This window comes from Ranitomeya imitator, chromosome 7 (assembly GCF_032444005.1).
Source record: "Ranitomeya imitator isolate aRanImi1 chromosome 7, aRanImi1.pri, whole genome shotgun sequence".
NCBI classification, from domain to species: Eukaryota; Metazoa; Chordata; class Amphibia; order Anura; family Dendrobatidae; genus Ranitomeya; species Ranitomeya imitator.
Window position 1 is genome coordinate 74,159,606 of NC_091288.1, and position 17,663 is coordinate 74,177,268.

General features: G+C 45.5%; 1 protein-coding gene across 2 annotated transcripts in view; it reads left to right on the forward strand.

Moving 5' to 3' along the window:
• The first annotated feature begins 1,709 nt into the window (after nt 1-1,709).
• ITGB2 (integrin subunit beta 2) overlaps nt 1,710-17,663 on the forward strand; it is a 220,890-nt gene continuing 204,936 nt past the window's right edge. The window contains exon 1 of one of the 2 annotated variants that reach the window (XM_069733517.1): nt 1,710-1,765. The gene's annotated coding sequence lies outside the window, so the exon portion shown is untranslated. Of the gene's footprint in view, nt 1,771-17,663 lie in introns of both variants that reach the window. The other variant, XM_069733518.1, reaches the window with a different exon arrangement.

The following is a 17,663-nucleotide window of genomic DNA, read 5'->3' on the forward strand; positions in this document are numbered from 1 at the left end:
TTATTAGAGGTCCACTCTACAACTCCCACCTTGGATATTAATGTATTATAATAGCTCTACTTTACATCTCCAATCTTGGACAATCATGTATTATTAGAGGTCCACTCTACATCTCCCATCTTGGACATTAATGTATTATTAGAGCTCCACTCTTCATCTCCCATCTTGGACATTCATGTATTATTAGAGGTCCACTCCATATCTCTCATCTTGGATATTCATGTATTATTAGAGCTCCACTCTACATTTCCCATCTTGGACATTAATGTACTATTAGAGCTCCTCTCTACATCTCCCATCTTCGACATTCATGTATTATTAGAGCTCCACTCTACATCTCCCATCTTGGACATTCCTGTATTATTAGAGCTCCACTGATGGACATTAATGTATTATAAGAGCTCCACTCTACATCTCCCCCCTTGGACATTAATGTATTATTAGAGGTCCACTCTACATCTCCCGTCTTGGACATTCATGTATTATTAGAGCTCCACTCTACATCTCCCATCTTGGACATTCCTGTATTATTAGAGCTCCACTCTTCATCTCCCATCTTGGACATTCTTGTATTATTAGAGCTCCACTCTACATCTCCCATTTTGGCCATTAATGTATTATTAGAGCTCCACTCTACATCTTCCACCTTGGACTTTAATGTATTATTAGAGGTCCACTCTACATCTCCCACCTTGGACATTCCTGTATTATTAGAGCTCCACTCTATATTTCCCATCTTGGACATTAATGTATTATTAGAGCTCCACTCTACATTTCCATTCTTGATCATTAATGTATTATTAGAGCTCCACTCTACATCTCCAATCTTGAACATTAATGTATTATTAGACCTCCACTTTACATCTCCCGTCTTGGTCATTTATGTATTATTAGAGCTCCACTCTACATGTCCCATCTTGGACATTAATGTATTATTAGAGCACCAATCTACATCTCCAATCTTGGACATTAATGTATTATTAGAGCTCCACTCTACATTTCCCATCTTGGACATTAATGAATTATTAGAGCTCCACTCTCCATCTCCCATCTTGGACATTAATGTAGTTTAAGAGCTCCACTTTACAACTACCAACTTGGACATTAATGTATTATTGGTGCTCCACTCTACATCTCCCATTTTAGACATTAATGTATTATTAGAGCTCCACTCTACATCTCCAATCTTGGACATTAATGTATTAATAAAACATTATTAATTGGTCCCATGAAATGACTATTGGTGGACAGATAAGTACTGACAGGTGAGAGTAGATATCACGTTATTAATAATTTGTGTTTACCCCAACCATAAGACCACCTAAACCGCCCTGATTGCAGCCCTATCCAGACCAGTGGTGATCATATGGGCAGACCATGTAATAATGCTAAAAGTACCTTCACAGATGGTATATTTATTTTACCCAGGAGAACACTACAAATGATCAGAAAGAAGTACCTACTATCATAGAATAGGCAAGGGAATGTTTTCCACGACTGATGATAAAATAATTGAAGCAAAATCGTGTCTCTTCATTGATATAGTATAAAGATGTGACCTTTCTCAGTAATTACAATCTGTTTTAATTGCCCTTAATTGTTGTTCACCATAACTTAGTGTAAGGTACAGAAGCAGTTCTTTCTTCATTACTGACTAAGAATTGATTTCCTCTTTTTAGCCTTCCTGTTTTCATAAGGAGCATTTCAAATAAGAACACAATTACACAAAAAGGAGCACTACAGATCTTGAAGTCCATCCGATGAAGTAAGGTAACACTTGTCTTTCCTATTAGCCTAGATGTGTAGAGGTACATGTTAAGCTTCCCATGCACAATGGACAAAAGTCATCCGAACCAGCTGATACCAACCGTCTAAGGCTACGTTCACATTAGCGTTCCGCTAATGTGCGTCGCTGTTGCGTCGGCGACGCAGCGGCGACGCGCCCCTATGTTTAACATAGGGGACGCGTGCGTTTTTTTGGGTGCGTTTTTCGACACGTGCGTCATCTCCGACGCTAGCGTCGGACGCAAGAAAATGCAACAAGTTGCATTTTTCGTGCGTCCGATTTTCGTCAAAAAACTACGCACGCGTCGCAAAACGCAGCGTTTTTGCGCGCGTTTTTTGTGCATCGTGCGTTGCATCGCCGACGCACCGGCGCGCAACGCTAATGTGAACGTAGCCTAACATATATGGGAGCCTTGGAATACTTAAATTTGGGGGAAATATTGATGTGGCATGTCTGATTTCGGACTGCTGATCTTATTGCCTCCTGGAGATAAGCCGCAGCCAGACATGAAGATGGCTCTCTCAAAGAGAAAGTAGGAGCGCTCGGCTATATCAGCATTGTAGTGTAAGGGATAGCCGGCGGAGATAGCTGCCGTCAATCACTCATGCCATCGTTCGGGTGACAGCCATCTTATGTCTCTGGTCGGCTTCTGGATTGTTGCAATTTTTTTTTCTAATTTGACTTGGAATTAGGTAACAAATGAGCAGTATGAATGAATAGATATGGAAGAATATTTAGAATTGAGAGTCCTCAGTGGTTGATACCTTTTAATGGCTAACTGAAAAGATGGTAAAAAATTGCAAGCTTTCGAGACTACACAGGTCTCTTCATCAGGCAAAGACTAAAACAATATCACATATTTATGCACAACATGGCATAGAAAAAGAAAAAGGAAATAACATGGATAAGAAGGATAATATGTGATTCTTCAGAATTTGTTTTAGTTTTTGCCTGATGAAGAGACCTGTGTAGTCTCGAAAGCTTGCAATTTGTTACCATCTTTTCAGTTAGCCATTAAAAGGTATCAACCACTGAGGACTCTCAATTCTAAATATTTTTCTATCTACTGGCTAACATGGTACCAAGATATATTTCTTTTCTGTATAGATATGGAAGGCATTTTTTCACAGTCCCTGAGTTTTTATTTTATTTGCCAGCAGTTTTATTTATTTGCCAGCAGTCAGTCGTTTTGCTTTGTATGACTGTAATGTTCCAGCTTCTTTGCAACTTTGCAATAACTGTTTTAAGTATTGTTAAAATACACAATTTCCATTTTGAAAATTAAATAAAAATTATTTTTTATGGCTAAACCCCATAGTTACTTACACCTGACTAATATAAATGTGAATCATTGTACTTCCTCTAAAATGGATAAGACAACCACTAAGTGAGGAAGCCACTAGGCAGTAAAAACTTTAACCATTTCAAGACTAATTTTTATCTCAGCAGTATTTTTTATATAATTTGTATTACAAAAAATAACAACAATATGAAGTCTTATTTTGTGGGATGAGTGGTTTTATAAGGATACTGTCTGTGAGCGTTATACAGTACTAGCTATTGAACCCGTTCTATGCCTGGGTGGCGAGCATTTATATTGGTATATGGTCTCCATCCTGTCATGAGCTGCTCCATCCTGCGCCCCCATCCTGTCATGTGCTGCTCCATCCTGCGTCCCCATCCTGTCATGTGCTGCTCCATCCTGCGTCCCCATCCTGTCATGAGCTGCTCCATCCTGCGTCCCCATCCTGTCATGTGCTGCTCCATCCTGCGTCCCCATCCTGTCATGTGCTGCTTCCATCCTGCACCCCCGTTCTGTCATGTGCGGATCCTGTGCACACGCTACCTGATTCCTTTCCGCCGCCATTTTCTTGGTCCTCCTGCTGCCGGAATCGGCGCCTGCGCAGCCTACGCTTTCCGGTGCCATTTTCTTGAAGACACACTTCAGTGTGTCTTCAAGAAAATGGTGCCGGAAAGCGCGGACTGCGCGGGGGCCGATTCCGGCAGCAGGAGGACCAAGAAATGGCGGCGGAAAGGAATCAGGTGGCGTAAGTAACAAATTGCTGTGGCATGAACTGCCACAGCATCATCAGGGCGCAATCATGTCCACGGTGTCCCCACGTCTGGGTTACGGATCATAAATGTCCCCCTGCTCCCGGCAGTCCTTGCTTTCCGGCACCATTTTTTTTCCTGACACTGGCTATAATGTAACGCTAGGAGCATCGCGCCTGCGCAGTCTATAAAGGCTTCGGACAGAGTGACGCTCCCAGTGTTATATTATAGATTACAGCATGCAATAAATAAAAAGGCATGTGCATGAATTCGGCATATCGTGCTCCAAATTGCTCCTTCATTAAAGGGAATATGTCATTAGGATCAACCCTCCTAAGCCGTCTGTATGGGCAAGGAGATCATATTTAGATGAACAAAATGATACATTGATATCTACAATCTGATATCTTATTCCAGAGAAATCCACATTTTTAAAGAAACGCAAGTGAAACAAATCGTAATGTGTATATTACGCTTTGATTTCTAAAAAAAAACCCCTTTTAATCTGATGACAGCTCTACTCCCTCCCCCATTGGCATTGGAGCCAGCAGCTTTATCAGGTAATCACCTGGAATGACTTCCAATTAACAGATATGAATCCTGAAGAGTTAATTTCTGGAGTTCCCTGCCTTTGGAAAGTGTTTGTGATATCAGGTGTGTCTTGCAGAGGCCATGTTGGTACACAACTCCATAAAGTGTTGAGCCCTGTTCCCCAACTATTCTGAGCCAGAATATGGAAAGAACCACTCAAATAAATGAAGAGACAACAGTTCATCATTACTTCATGACACTAGCAGACACAGACAGAAAAGTACCCCTGTGCAAGAACAATATATGGGCTATTTGCAGCCCAAGAGTTCCTAAAAATGCACAATTTCACTTGCTTTGGAGGTAGAAATAGGCCCCCTTACCTCATGAGCCCCTGTGGTCCACACAGGTTGCACCAATGATATGTCCCCCCTGCTTTAACACATGAAGGTTAGTCAATGTGAAAAATTGCTAGAACCTTCAAGTAATCCTCAACTGCAGTGATGTAAACCATCAATCACTATGATGAAACTGGCTCTCATGACTACCACCCCAGAAAAGAAAGACTAACAATTACCTCTGCTGCAGAGGATCAGTTCAACAGAGTTACCAGCCTCAGAATAACATATTGCCTGCACCTCAGATAACAATCCTCGTAAATGATGCACGTACATCAATGAGGTGACACATCTCAACATTCACTGACTAGGAGAGACAGTGAGAAGTAGGCTTTTATGGTTGAACTTCTGTAAAGAAGCCACTACTGAGGACTACAAACAAGACAAGACTTGTTTTGACTAAGCATCATCAGAACTGGACATTAGATCAGTGGAAATCTGTACTGTGGTCTGATTAATCAATTTTTCAGATATTTGGTACCAACCACTATGTTTTTGTGAGATGCATAAAAGATGGGCAGATGTGTGGTGTCCACTGTGAAGCAAGGAGGACATTGTTGGTGATTTATTTCAAATTCTAGGAAAATTACCCAGCATGGCTACCACAGCATTCTGCAAAGACATGTTATCTCATCTAGGTTGCACATACTGGGACCATTATTTGTGTTGCCTCTGGAAATTGATCCAAAACACCTCCAGGTTATGTAAGGGCTATGTTATTAAGAAGGAAAGTGAAGCAGCACTGTGGCAGATGACTTGTGTTACACAATCTCCCTACCTCAAGTAAGTTGACATGGTTCAAGGTAGCCAACAAGTGCTCAGCACCTCTGGGAACTCCTTCAAGTCTGCTGGCAAGCAATTCCAGATGACAACCTGATGAAGCTGTAAAAAAAGAGTGCATTGAGGAATCTAAGATTTAGCACATATTCTGATTTGTTACACACCTGTTTTTTACTCCTTATCTTATACGTGTTACTTTGTTGTTTTGCTGCCTTAAATCTGAATCTAGAATGTGCACAATCTAATAAGAACTAGGAAAACCATTGCATGAACAGGTGTGTCCACATTTTTGACCAGTACTAAATGCAAGGTGCCAAAAATAAGACCTAAGAACCTATTGGGTTACTTGATCTATAAAGTGTATTTACTAAGTTATTAGGTATTTCATATTGCTTGTCTATAAATCAATTTGACCGATTGTTATAGTTCTGAGTAGAACTATATACATGTTTTGTCATAGTTTTCTCCTTGGAATTGTGAATAACATAGACATACTTTTAGAAAAGTTAATTAATATTAATTAATCTATAAAATATCTAAGTTTTTTGTTAAAAACAATGTGTGTAAAGTGTCTAATATTGCATATATTCAGTGACAGTTATGTAGGTTTATGTTAATGCAGTGTTATACTTGCTGTTAAAGTGTGACGCAGTGTCAAAGGACTGTGGGCGCCTACCCAATCCCTTGAACTAGGGGCTATCCTTGTCCCCCGATTACCCTGGATGGTGGAGATGTTGGGGTTTTGTACCTTGCTATACTCCTATCTTACTCTTATCTGTTCCCTCCCCCACCAAGGGAAGTGTGAGGCCAAAGTATATAGGCAAACATTAGCCAGACAGGGGTAAACAGTCAGGGTTAAAAGAAAACTGCAATCACACCAGAACACTAACTAAACAACAGAGTGGGAAACAGAGGAGGAATAGTAAGAAAGAGAACTCAAATGGGAAAGGATAAAGAAAAACATGCAAACCAACTCCACTCTCAGCAATATCCTGAAAAATTCTCCAACTGTCCAAACACTGAATTTCTCTTTCAACTCCAAACCAGGTAGTGGTAACTATCACTGGCAAGGTCAGAAGCAAGGAAGATTGTTCTCATACCTGCTGGGAGTAACAAACTCAGAACAGCTGATAGAACCCAAGACACAGAACTCCAGGAATCTAACTAAGCCGTTTAACTCTTGTAGCACCAGAGCAAAAAAAGCCAAAACTGCTAATAGGACAGTGAAGCTATTCTAACTACTGTACGTGTATGTGTCACCAGACACTGCGATCGTCTGACCATACTCTGTCGTGGTATCCCCGTGACATAAAGTTTCAATAACTAGTTTTTATTTGGGGTTAAACTGTGCACGCAGTTATGTAGCAAATGAAGTTTTTCCAGGTATATTATTCATCTACTGTATGTAGAGCTCCATTAGCTTTAGCATATGGCTGACATGTTTCCTTGTTTGATAGACAGCAGTCTTAAGGTGTTATAATTCAAAAACCATACTATTGGAGAGAATATGGAAAGTTCAATGCTTTAAATAGAAATGCTGTCAAATGTAAAAAAAATACCACGTTGTTATATTTCTTAGCTCCCTATTTAGCGTCCTTAGTCGTGATTCACTGTTGGGTGTATTTGTCACAGTCAGCTATGCAGTTCGTTTTATTCAGTAGATGTTACCAAATGCACATATGAAAAATGTGTCGCAGAAATTCTGTGTTTAGTAACCGTTTACATTTATTTGGTTTGGGGGTTGTTTTAGTGGCAAGCACACAATTAATACAAGCCCCAGATGCAGGAGCTGTTTAGTAAGATAGCTTCAGAAATGTCTGGAGCCATCCTCTGTGTGCAAGCAAGACATTGCTGCGGGCAGCATAATCAACAAGCAGCCGGCAGGCTTTCTATACAATTACAGGGGAGCCAACAGTGTGCAGTCATCCAGCAATTACTTTATACGGTAGCCTCTGCCAGCCTCTTACCATCACCACATTCTGAAAAGCTCCCCTGCTTGCATACATGATGCTGCGAGCAAGGCTAGCATATTGTAATGTGTGCTTGCTTGTAAAACTTGCTTATAAGAGACTTGTGTCAGGGCTCAGGTCGGGTCACAACCCTGTGAGTGGTGCGATTGTTACAGCCATAGTAAAGAACGTCTATGACTCTCTAGATGTGGTGGGTGTCAATGCTGATTTAAAGATAATTTTAACAAACTGAGTAATATAAAGAAGTTCCAAAAATAAACACAATTTTTTTTTTTTAAAACTAAGGTCCCTGTAAATTTCCTATATGTAGCAACTAGAGTTGAGCGACCTTGACCTTTTTAGAGTCGAGCCGGGTTTTGCGAAACCCGACTATGTCCAAAGTCGGGTCGAGTGAAATCGGCCGATTATGACGTAAAGTCGGGATCGACCGAAACACGAAACCCAATGCAAGTCAATGGGGCAGCATAGTCGGCAGTGAGTGGGGGCCAGGAAAACACCTAGAGTGCCCATTTTAATGTCAAAACCATCCATTCTTCTTAATGAAGCTTGTCAAGCGTAATTTACCTTATAATAATTGGAAGGCATTTGAAATTGGGGGTCATTTGGCTAAAGTTGTGGGGGGTAGGGCTGGTTCAAGTAATTAGTGGGCCCAGGAAATCTGGACCACGTCACGGCAGTGGAGCAGGGAGAGGTAAGTATTTCAACTTTGCAAGTGCTGTGAACCTGAGCAAGCAGGGGGGGCCCACTCGTTGGCATTGGCACTGGCACAGGGCCCCTCAAAGTACAGCGGTGTGTTTGCACGGCGGGGGCGCCTCCCACCGGCAGCAACACTTTAGCGTACTATGAGAGGCCCTGTGCCAGTGACGTCGCCAACTAGTATTCCTCCCCCCACCTGATGAAGGAACCTGCACTTTCATCTGCACCTTCCTCTTTGTCCCCGTGTAAGGTGGTATGGTATGCGGGAAGAGCAACCTGACTTTCAGCAGGGTCACAATGTTGTTGTGTAGCGTGCACGGGGAATGTTGCGTTATGGGTCAATGTACCAGCAGACTCATCTATCACTGGCTGGGCAATGGGCACGATGAAGTGGAAACACAGATATAGGCCCAAAGAAGAAAGTGGGCTAAATGCAGTTCAAAATTGGTAACACAGGAATAACCAGGGGGCATTGCAGTGGAGGACAACTGGAATGAGAGGCTGACACAGAGAGTAGGGCCAAATCAGTAAGTAGTCGAAATGCAGTTCAAAATTGGCAACCGTAGTAAACAGGCGGCACAGCTTTGTTCAGTGGAGGAGAACAGCAAGGAGTGGCAGACACCGATAGTAGGCCCCAAACCAACTAGTACGCCAAATGCAGTTGTTCCATTTAACCACAATTTAATGAGAGCCTGAAGATAGAAGCTCAGGAAAGGCAACCTGGGGAACACCTTGGAGTGTAACACACCATCTCTCTCCACCCCATACCCATTTTGTATGGCCTAATGCAGTGTACTTTTCTACAACTACTAAACGAGAGTCGGAAGACCGAAGCAATGGCAAGGAAACCTGGGGAACACCTTAGAGTGTAACACACCCTCTCTCTACACCCCATACCCAATTTGAAGGTCTAATGCAGTGTAGTTTCCAAGAACTACTAAACGAGAGCCGGAAGATCGAAGCTCAGGAAAGGCAACCTGGGGAACACCTTGGAGTGTAACACACCCTCTCGCTACACCCCATACCCAATTTGAAGGCCTAATGCAGCGTAGTTTCCAACAACTACTAAACGAGAGCCGGAAGATCGAAGCTCAGGAAAGGCAACCTGGGGAACACCTTGGAGTGTAACAAACCCTCTCTCTACACCCCATACCCAATTTGTAGGCCTAATGCAGCGTAGTTTCCGACAACTACTAAACGAGAGCCGGAATATCGAAGCTCAGGAAAGGCAACCTGGGGAACACCTTGGAGTGTAACACACCCTCTCTCTACACCCCATACCCAATTTGTAGGCCTAATGCAGTGTAGTTTCCAAGAACTACTAAACGAGAGCCGGAAGATCGAAGCTCAGGAAAGGCAACCTGGGGAACACCTTGGAGTGGAACACACCATCTCTCTACACCCCATACCCAATTTGAAGGCCTAATGCAGCGTAGTATCCAACAACTACTAAACGAGAGCCGGTAGATCGAAGCTCAGGAAAGGCAACCTGGGGAACACCTTGGAGTGTAACACAACGTCTCTCTACACCACGGAAGGGATGATTCTTAGGAAGGAAGGCTGTTGGAAATAAGCATTGCGCGTCCGAGGGTGATTAGATTCTTATTAGGTATATACTCACCCTCGGACGCGCCCTGCTTCTTTATTTGGAATGAATGTTTATTTGCAATGTGGTGTTGACTTTCTCTATTATTTTGGTAATTAATGATTTTATTATTTTCATTATTTTGCATCTTCTCGGCAATAATATAAAGAAGACGCGACAGGACAACACTCGGTGGATGCCATATGTGTGTTTTCAATTTAAAAAACCTTTCAGTTAACTACTTGCAGGAGAAAGTAATTGTAGCTGGTGGCCATTTTTAGTACTGTACCAGATTTTAGCTGTTTGTTTGTTTTTAATGTCAAAATGTCTGCATTTGATATCTCACCAGTATTTTCTTTTTTATAAGCAAAATACTTATTTTTATATTTTCTGATGTTGGTTCCAGGGGTACACGGCCAGCAGTGCCCTGGTCAGTGTAGTAGTAGTTGAAAGAATGGACCGCAGACAGGCATCGAAGGCCTAAAATAAAAACACATGGCTGTAGGCAATTTTAAATTGGTTCCAGGGGTACACGGACAGCAGTGGTGTGGTCAGTGGAGGCCTAGTGGAAGGAGTGACCGCAGACAGGCATCGAAGGCCTAAAATAATAACACATGGCTGTAGGCAATTTTAAATTGGTTCCAGGGGTACACGGGCAGCAGTGACCTGGTCAGTGTAGTAGTAGTTGAAAGAATGGACCGCAGACAGGCATCGAAGGCCTAAAATAAAAAAATTGGGCTGGCTGTAGGCAATTTTAAATTGGTTCCAGGGGTACACGGGCAGCAGTGGTGTGGTCAGTGGAGGCCTAGTGGAAGGAGTGACCGCAGACAGGCATCGAAGGCCTAAAATAATAACACATGGCTGTAGGCAATTTTAAATTGGTTCCAGGGGTACACGGACAGCAGTGGTGTGGTCAGTGGAGGCCTAGTGGAAGGAGTGACCGCAGACAGGCATCGAAGGCCTAAAATAATAACACATGGCTGTAGGCAATTTTAAATTGGTTCCAGGGGTACACGGGCAGCAGTGACCTGGTCAGTGTAGTAGTAGTTGAAAGAATGGACCGCAGACAGGCATCGAAGGCCTAAAATAAAAAAATTGGGCTGGCTGTAGGCAATTTTAAATTGGTTCCAGGGGTACACGGGCAGCAGTGGTGTGGTCAGTGGAGGCCTAGTGGAAGGAGTGACCGCAGACAGGCATCGAAGGCCTAAAATAATAACACATGGCTGTAGGCAATTTTAAATTGGTTCCAGGGGTACACGGACAGCAGTGGTGTGGTCAGTGGAGGCCTAGTGGAAGGAGTGACCGCAGACAGGCATCGAAGGCCTAAAATAATAACACATGGCTGTAGGCAATTTTAAATTGGTTCCAGGGGTACACGGGCAGCAGTGACCTGGTCAGTGTAGTAGTAGTTGAAAGAATGGACCGCAGACAGGCATCGAAGGCCTAAAATAAAAAAATTGGGCTGGCTGTAGGCAATTTTAAATTGGTTCCAGGGGTACACGGACAGCAGTGGTGTGGTCAGTGGAGGCCTAGTGGAAGGAGTGACCGCAGACAGGCTTCCAAGGCCTAACATAACAAACTTGGGCTGGCTGTAGGCACTTTTAAATTGGTTCCAGGGGTACACGGGCAGCAGTGGTCTGGTCAGTGGAAGTCTAGTGGAAGGAGTGACCGCAGACAGGCTTCCAAGGCCTAACATAACAAACTTGGGCTGGCTGTAGGCACTTTTAAATTGGTTCCAGGGGTACACGGGCAGCAGTGACCTGGTCAGTGTAGTAGTAGTTGAAAGAATGGACCGCAGACAGGCTTCGAAGGCCTAACATAACAAACTTGGGCTGGCTGTAGGCACTTTTAAATTGGTTCCAGGGGTACACGGGCAGCAGTGGTCTGGTCAGTGGAAGTCTAGTGGAAGGAGTGACCGCAGACAGGCTTCCAAGGCCTAACATAACAAACTTGGGCTGGCTGTAGGCACTTTTAAATTGGTTCCAGGGGTACACGGGCAGCAGTGGTCTGGTCAGTGGAAGTCTAGTGGAAGGAGTGACCGCAGACAGGCTTCGAAGGCCTAACATAACAAAATTGGGCTGGCTGTAGGCACTTTAAATTGGTTCCAGGGGTACATGGGCAGCAGTGTATGGTCAGTGGAAGTCTAGTGGAAGGAGTGACGGCAGACAGTCTTCGAAGGCCTAACATAACAAAATTGGGCTGACTGTAGGCACTTTTAAATTGGTTCCAGGGTAACACGGCCAGCAGTGCCCTGGTCAGTGTAGTAGTAGTTGAAAGAATGGACCGCAGACAGGCATCGAAGGCCTAAAATAAAAACACATGGCTGTAGGCAATTTTAAATTGGTTCCAGGGGTACACGGACAGCAGTGGTGTGGTCAGTGGAGGCCTAGTGGAAGGAGTGACCGCAGACAGGCATCGAAGGCCTAAAATAATAACACATGGCTGTAGGCAATTTTAAATTGGTTCCAGGGGTACACGGACAGCAGTGGTGTGGTCAGTGGAGGCCTAGTGGAAGGAGTGACCGCAGACAGGCTTCCAAGGCCTAACATAACAAAATTGGGCTGACTGTAGGCACTTTTAAATTGGTTCCAGGGTAACACGGCCAGCAGTGCCCTGGTCAGTGTAGTAGTAGTTGAAAGAATGGACCGCAGACAGGCATCGAAGGCCTAAAATAAAAACACATGGCTGTAGGCAATTTTAAATTGGTTCCAGGGGTACACGGACAGCAGTGGTGTGGTCAGTGGAGGCCTAGTGGAAGGAGTGACCGCAGACAGGCATCGAAGGCCTAAAATAATAACACATGGCTGTAGGCAATTTTAAATTGGTTCCAGGGGTACACGGACAGCAGTGGTGTGGTCAGTGGAGGCCTAGTGGAAGGAGTGACCGCAGACAGGCTTCCAAGGCCTAACATAACAAAATTGGGCTGACTGTAGGCACTTTTAAATTGGTTCCAGGGTAACACGGCCAGCAGTGCCCTGGTCAGTGTAGTAGTAGTTGAAAGAATGGACCGCAGACAGGCATCGAAGGCCTAAAATAAAAACACATGGCTGTAGGCAATTTTAAATTGGTTCCAGGGGTACACGGACAGCAGTGGTGTGGTCAGTGGAGGCCTAGTGGAAGGAGTGACCGCAGACAGGCATCGAAGGCCTAAAATAATAACACATGGCTGTAGGCAATTTTAAATTGGTTCCAGGGGTACACGGGCAGCAGTGACCTGGTCAGTGTAGTAGTAGTTGAAAGAATGGACCGCAGACAGGCATCGAAGGCCTAAAATAAAAAAATTGGGCTGGCTGTAGGCAATTTTAAATTGGTTCCAGGGGTACACGGGCAGCAGTGGTGTGGTCAGTGGAGGCCTAGTGGAAGGAGTGACCGCAGACAGGCATCGAAGGCCTAAAATAATAACACATGGCTGTAGGCAATTTTAAATTGGTTCCAGGGGTACACGGACAGCAGTGGTGTGGTCAGTGGAGGCCTAGTGGAAGGAGTGACCGCAGACAGGCATCGAAGGCCTAAAATAAAAAAATTGGGCTGGCTGTAGGCAATTTTAAATTGGTTCCAGGGGTACACGGACAGCAGTGGTGTGGTCAGTGGAGGCCTAGTGGAAGGAGTGACCGCAGACAGGCATCGAAGGCCTAAAATAATAACACATGGCTGTAGGCAATTTTAAATTGGTTCCAGGGGTACACGGACAGCAGTGGTGTGGTCAGTGGAGGCCTAGTGGAAGGAGTGACCGCAGACAGGCTTCCAAGGCCTAACATAACAAACTTGGGCTGGCTGTAGGCACTTTTAAATTGGTTCCAGGGGTACACGGGCAGCAGTGGTCTGGTCAGTGGAAGTCTAGTGGAAGGAGTGACCGCAGACAGGCTTCCAAGGCCTAACATAACAAAATTGGGCTGGCTGTAGGCACTTTAAATTGGTTCCAGGGGTACATGGGCAGCAGTGTATGGTCAGTGGAAGTCTAGTGGAAGGAGTGACGGCAGACAGTCTTCGAAGGCCTAACATAACAAAATTGGGCTGACTGTAGGCACTTTTAAATTGGTTCCAGGGTAACACGGCCAGCAGTGGCCTGGTCAGTGTAGTAGTTGTAGAAAGAAGGGACCGCAGACAGGCTTCGAAGGCCTAACATAACAAAAATGTCAAAACAATGGTATTGTCAGTGCCAGGCATTGAAGGATGTCAGCGCCTAGACTACACATTGGTGAAGCTGTGAGAGATAATTTTGCTAGTGGTAGAGCACTGTTTGAGCTGGGGGGGGGGAACTGTCTTGTGGCCGGCGTTACAGGCACAGGGCCCCTCATATTACAACGGTGTGTCTGACGTTGGGTGCGCACCACCACCGCCAGAGACACTTTATTGTACTATGAGGGACCCAGTGGCAGTGCCGTCGACCAAAAGCGGCCACACCCACCTCTTCAGACAAACAGCACTCTCAAGGGTCCAAGCGCAAAGTGGCGATAGCACGGCCCCGTGTGGGGAGTTTGGCCATTTCGTGAGGTGGAAACATGTCGTATGCTGGACAATCAGGTGAAGAAAATTACGAGATTGGAAAAGTCATTCAGAATAGTCCACAGGCAAGACCTTTTCATAGGAAAGCTAGGTGTCAGCCGGGCAGGGTGGGGCAAAAGATTTTGAAATCCAGTTGTGGTTCATTTTAATGAAGGTTAGATCATCTACATTTTGGGTAGCCAGACGAGTCCTTTTTTCTGTTAGTATTGAACCTGCAGCACTGAATACTCTTTCTGATAGGACACTAGCTGCCGGGCAAGCAAGCTCCTGCAATGCATATTCTGCCAATTCTGGCCAGGTGTCTAATTTGGATGCCCAGTAATCAAATGGGAATGACGGTTGAGGGAGAACGTCGATAAGGGATGAAAAATAGTTTGTAACCATACTGGACAAATGTTGTCTCCTGTCACTTTGAATTGATGCTGCAGTACCTGTCCTGTCTGCGGTCATAGAAAAATCACTCCACAACCTGGTCAGAAAACCCCTCTGGCCAACGCCACTTCTGATTTCTGCCCCTCTAACACCTCTGGTCTGCTGGCCCCTGGAGCTCGTGTGAGAACGATCACGGGCGCTGTGTGCAGGGAATGCCAGAAGCAAACGGTCAACAAGAGTTGATTGTTTTGTTGCTAATATTAGTTCCAAGTTCTCATGTGGCATAATATTTTGCAATTTGCCTTTATAGCGAGGATCAAGGAGGCAGGCCAACCAGTAATCGTCATCGTTCATCATTTTTGTAATGCGTGTGTCCCTTTTGAGGATACGCAAGGCATAATCCGCCATGTGGGCCAAAGTTCCCGTTGTCAAATCTGCGGTTGTGCTTGGTTGAGGGGCAGTTGCAGGCAAATCTACGTCACTTGTGTCCCTCAAAAAACCAGAACCCGGCCTTGCCACGCCACCAATTTCCCGTGCCCCCGGGAAAGCTTCCTCATTAAAAATATACTCATCCCCATCATCCTCCTCATCCTCCACCTCCTCTTCGCCCGGTACCTCGTCATGTACACTGCCCTGACCAGACAATCGCTGACTGTCATCAAGGCTTTCCTCTTCCTCTGGTGCAGACGCCTGATCCTTTATGTGCGTCAAACTTTGCATCAGCAGACGCATTAGGGGGATGCTCATGCTTATTATGGCGTTGTCTGCACTAACCAGCCGTGTGCATTCCTCAAAACACTGAAGGACTTGACACATGTCTTGAATCTTCGACCACTGCACACCTGACAACTCCATGTCTGCCATCCTACTGCCTGCCCGTGTATGTGTATCCTCCCACAAAAACATAACAGCCCGCCTCTGTTCGCACAGTCTCTGAAGCATGTGCAGTGTTGAGTTCCACCTTGTTGCAACGTCTATGATTAGGCGATGCTGGGGAAGGTTCAAAGAACGCTGATAGGTCTGCATACGGCTGGAGTGTACAGGCGAACGGCGGATATGTGCGCAAAGTCCACGCACTTTGAGGAGCAGGTCGGATAACCCCGGATAACTTTTCAGGAAGCACTGCACCACCAGGTTTAAGGTGTGAGCCAGGCAAGGAATGTGTTTCAGTTGGGAAAGGGAGATGGCAGCCATGAAATTCCTTCCGTTATCACTCACTACCTTGCCTGCCTCAAGATCTACAGTGCCCAGCCACGACTGCGTTTCTTGCTGCAAGAACTCGGACAGAACTTCCGCGGTGTGTCTATTGTCGCCCAAACACTTCATAGCCAATACAGCCTGCTGACGTATGCCAGTAGCTGCCCCATAATGGGAGACCTGGTGTGCAACAGTGGCAGGTGCGGATGGAGTGTTTGTGCGACTGCGGTCTGTGGACGAGCTCTTGCTTCTGCAGGAGGACGAGGAGGAGGAGGAGGAGGGGGTGCGAACGGCTACAGACAACTGTTTACTAGACCGTGGGCTAGGCAGAACTGTCCCAAACTTGCTGTCCCCTGTGGACCCTGAATCCACCACATTTACCCAGTGTGCCGTGATGGACACGTAACGTCCCTGGCCATGCCTACTGGTCCATGCATCTGTTGTCAGGTGCACCTTTGTGCTCACAGATTGCCTGAGTGCATGGACGATGCGCTCTTTAACATGCTGGTGGAGGGCTGGGATGGCTTTTCTGGAAAAAAAGTGTCGACTGGGTAGCTCGTAGCGTGGTACAGCGTAGTCCATCAGGTCTTTGAAAGCTTCGCTTTCAACTAACCGGTAGGGCATCATCTCTAACGAGATTAGTCTAGCTATGTGGGCGTTCAAACCCTGTGTACGCGGATGCGAGGCTAAGTATTTCCTTTTTCTAACCATAGTCTCATGTAGGGTGAGCTGGACTGGAGAGCTGGAGATCGTGGAACTAGCGGGGGTGCCGGTGGACATGGCAGACTGAGAGACGGTGGGAGATGGTATTGTTGCCGCCGGTGCCCTAGATGCAGTGTTTCCTACTACGAAACTGGTGATTCCCTGACCCTGACTGCTTTGGCCTGGCAAAGATACCTGCACAGATACAGCAGGTGGTGCGCTAAATGGTGGTCCTACACTGCCGGAAGGGATGTTGCGTTGATGACTAGCTTCATTGGCCGAGGGTGCAACAACCTTAAGGGACGTTTGGTAGTTAGTCCAAGCTTTCAAATGCATGGTGGTTAAATGTCTATGCATGCAACTAGTATTGAGACTTTTCAGATTCTGACCTCTGCTTAAGGAAGTAGAACATTTTTGACAGATGACTTTGCGCTGATCAATTGGATGTTGTTTAAAAAAATGCCAGACTGCACTCTTTCTAGCATCGGATACCTTTTCAGGCATTGCAGACTGAGCTTTAACCGGATGGCCACGCTGTCCTCCACCAGGTTTTGGCTTTGCCACGCGTTTTGGGCAAGATACGGGCCCGGCAGATGGAACCTGTGGCGATGTTGATGCCTGCTGCGGCCCCTCCTCCTCCTCTGCTTCAGAACTGCTGCCGCCTGCACCCTGTTCCCCCAATGGCTGCCAATCGGGGTCAAGAACTGGGTCATCTAATAACTCTTCTTGTACCTCCTGCGCAACTTCGTCTGTGTCACCGTGTCGTTCGGTGGTATAGCGTTCGTGATGGGGCAACATAGTCTCATCAGGGTCTGATTCTTGATCAGCACCCTGCGAGGGCAATGTTGTGGTCTGAGTCAAAGGACCAGCATAGTAGTCTGGCTGTGGCTGTGCGTCAGTGCACTCCATGTCAGATTCAATTTGTAATGGGCATGGACTGTTAACTGCTTCACTTTCTAAGCCAGGGACGGTATGTGTAAAGAGCTCCATGGAGTAACCCGTTGTGTCGCCTGCTGCATTCTTCTCTGTTGTTGTTTTTGCTGAAGAGGACAAGGAAGTGACTTGTCCCTGACCGTGAACATCCACTAACG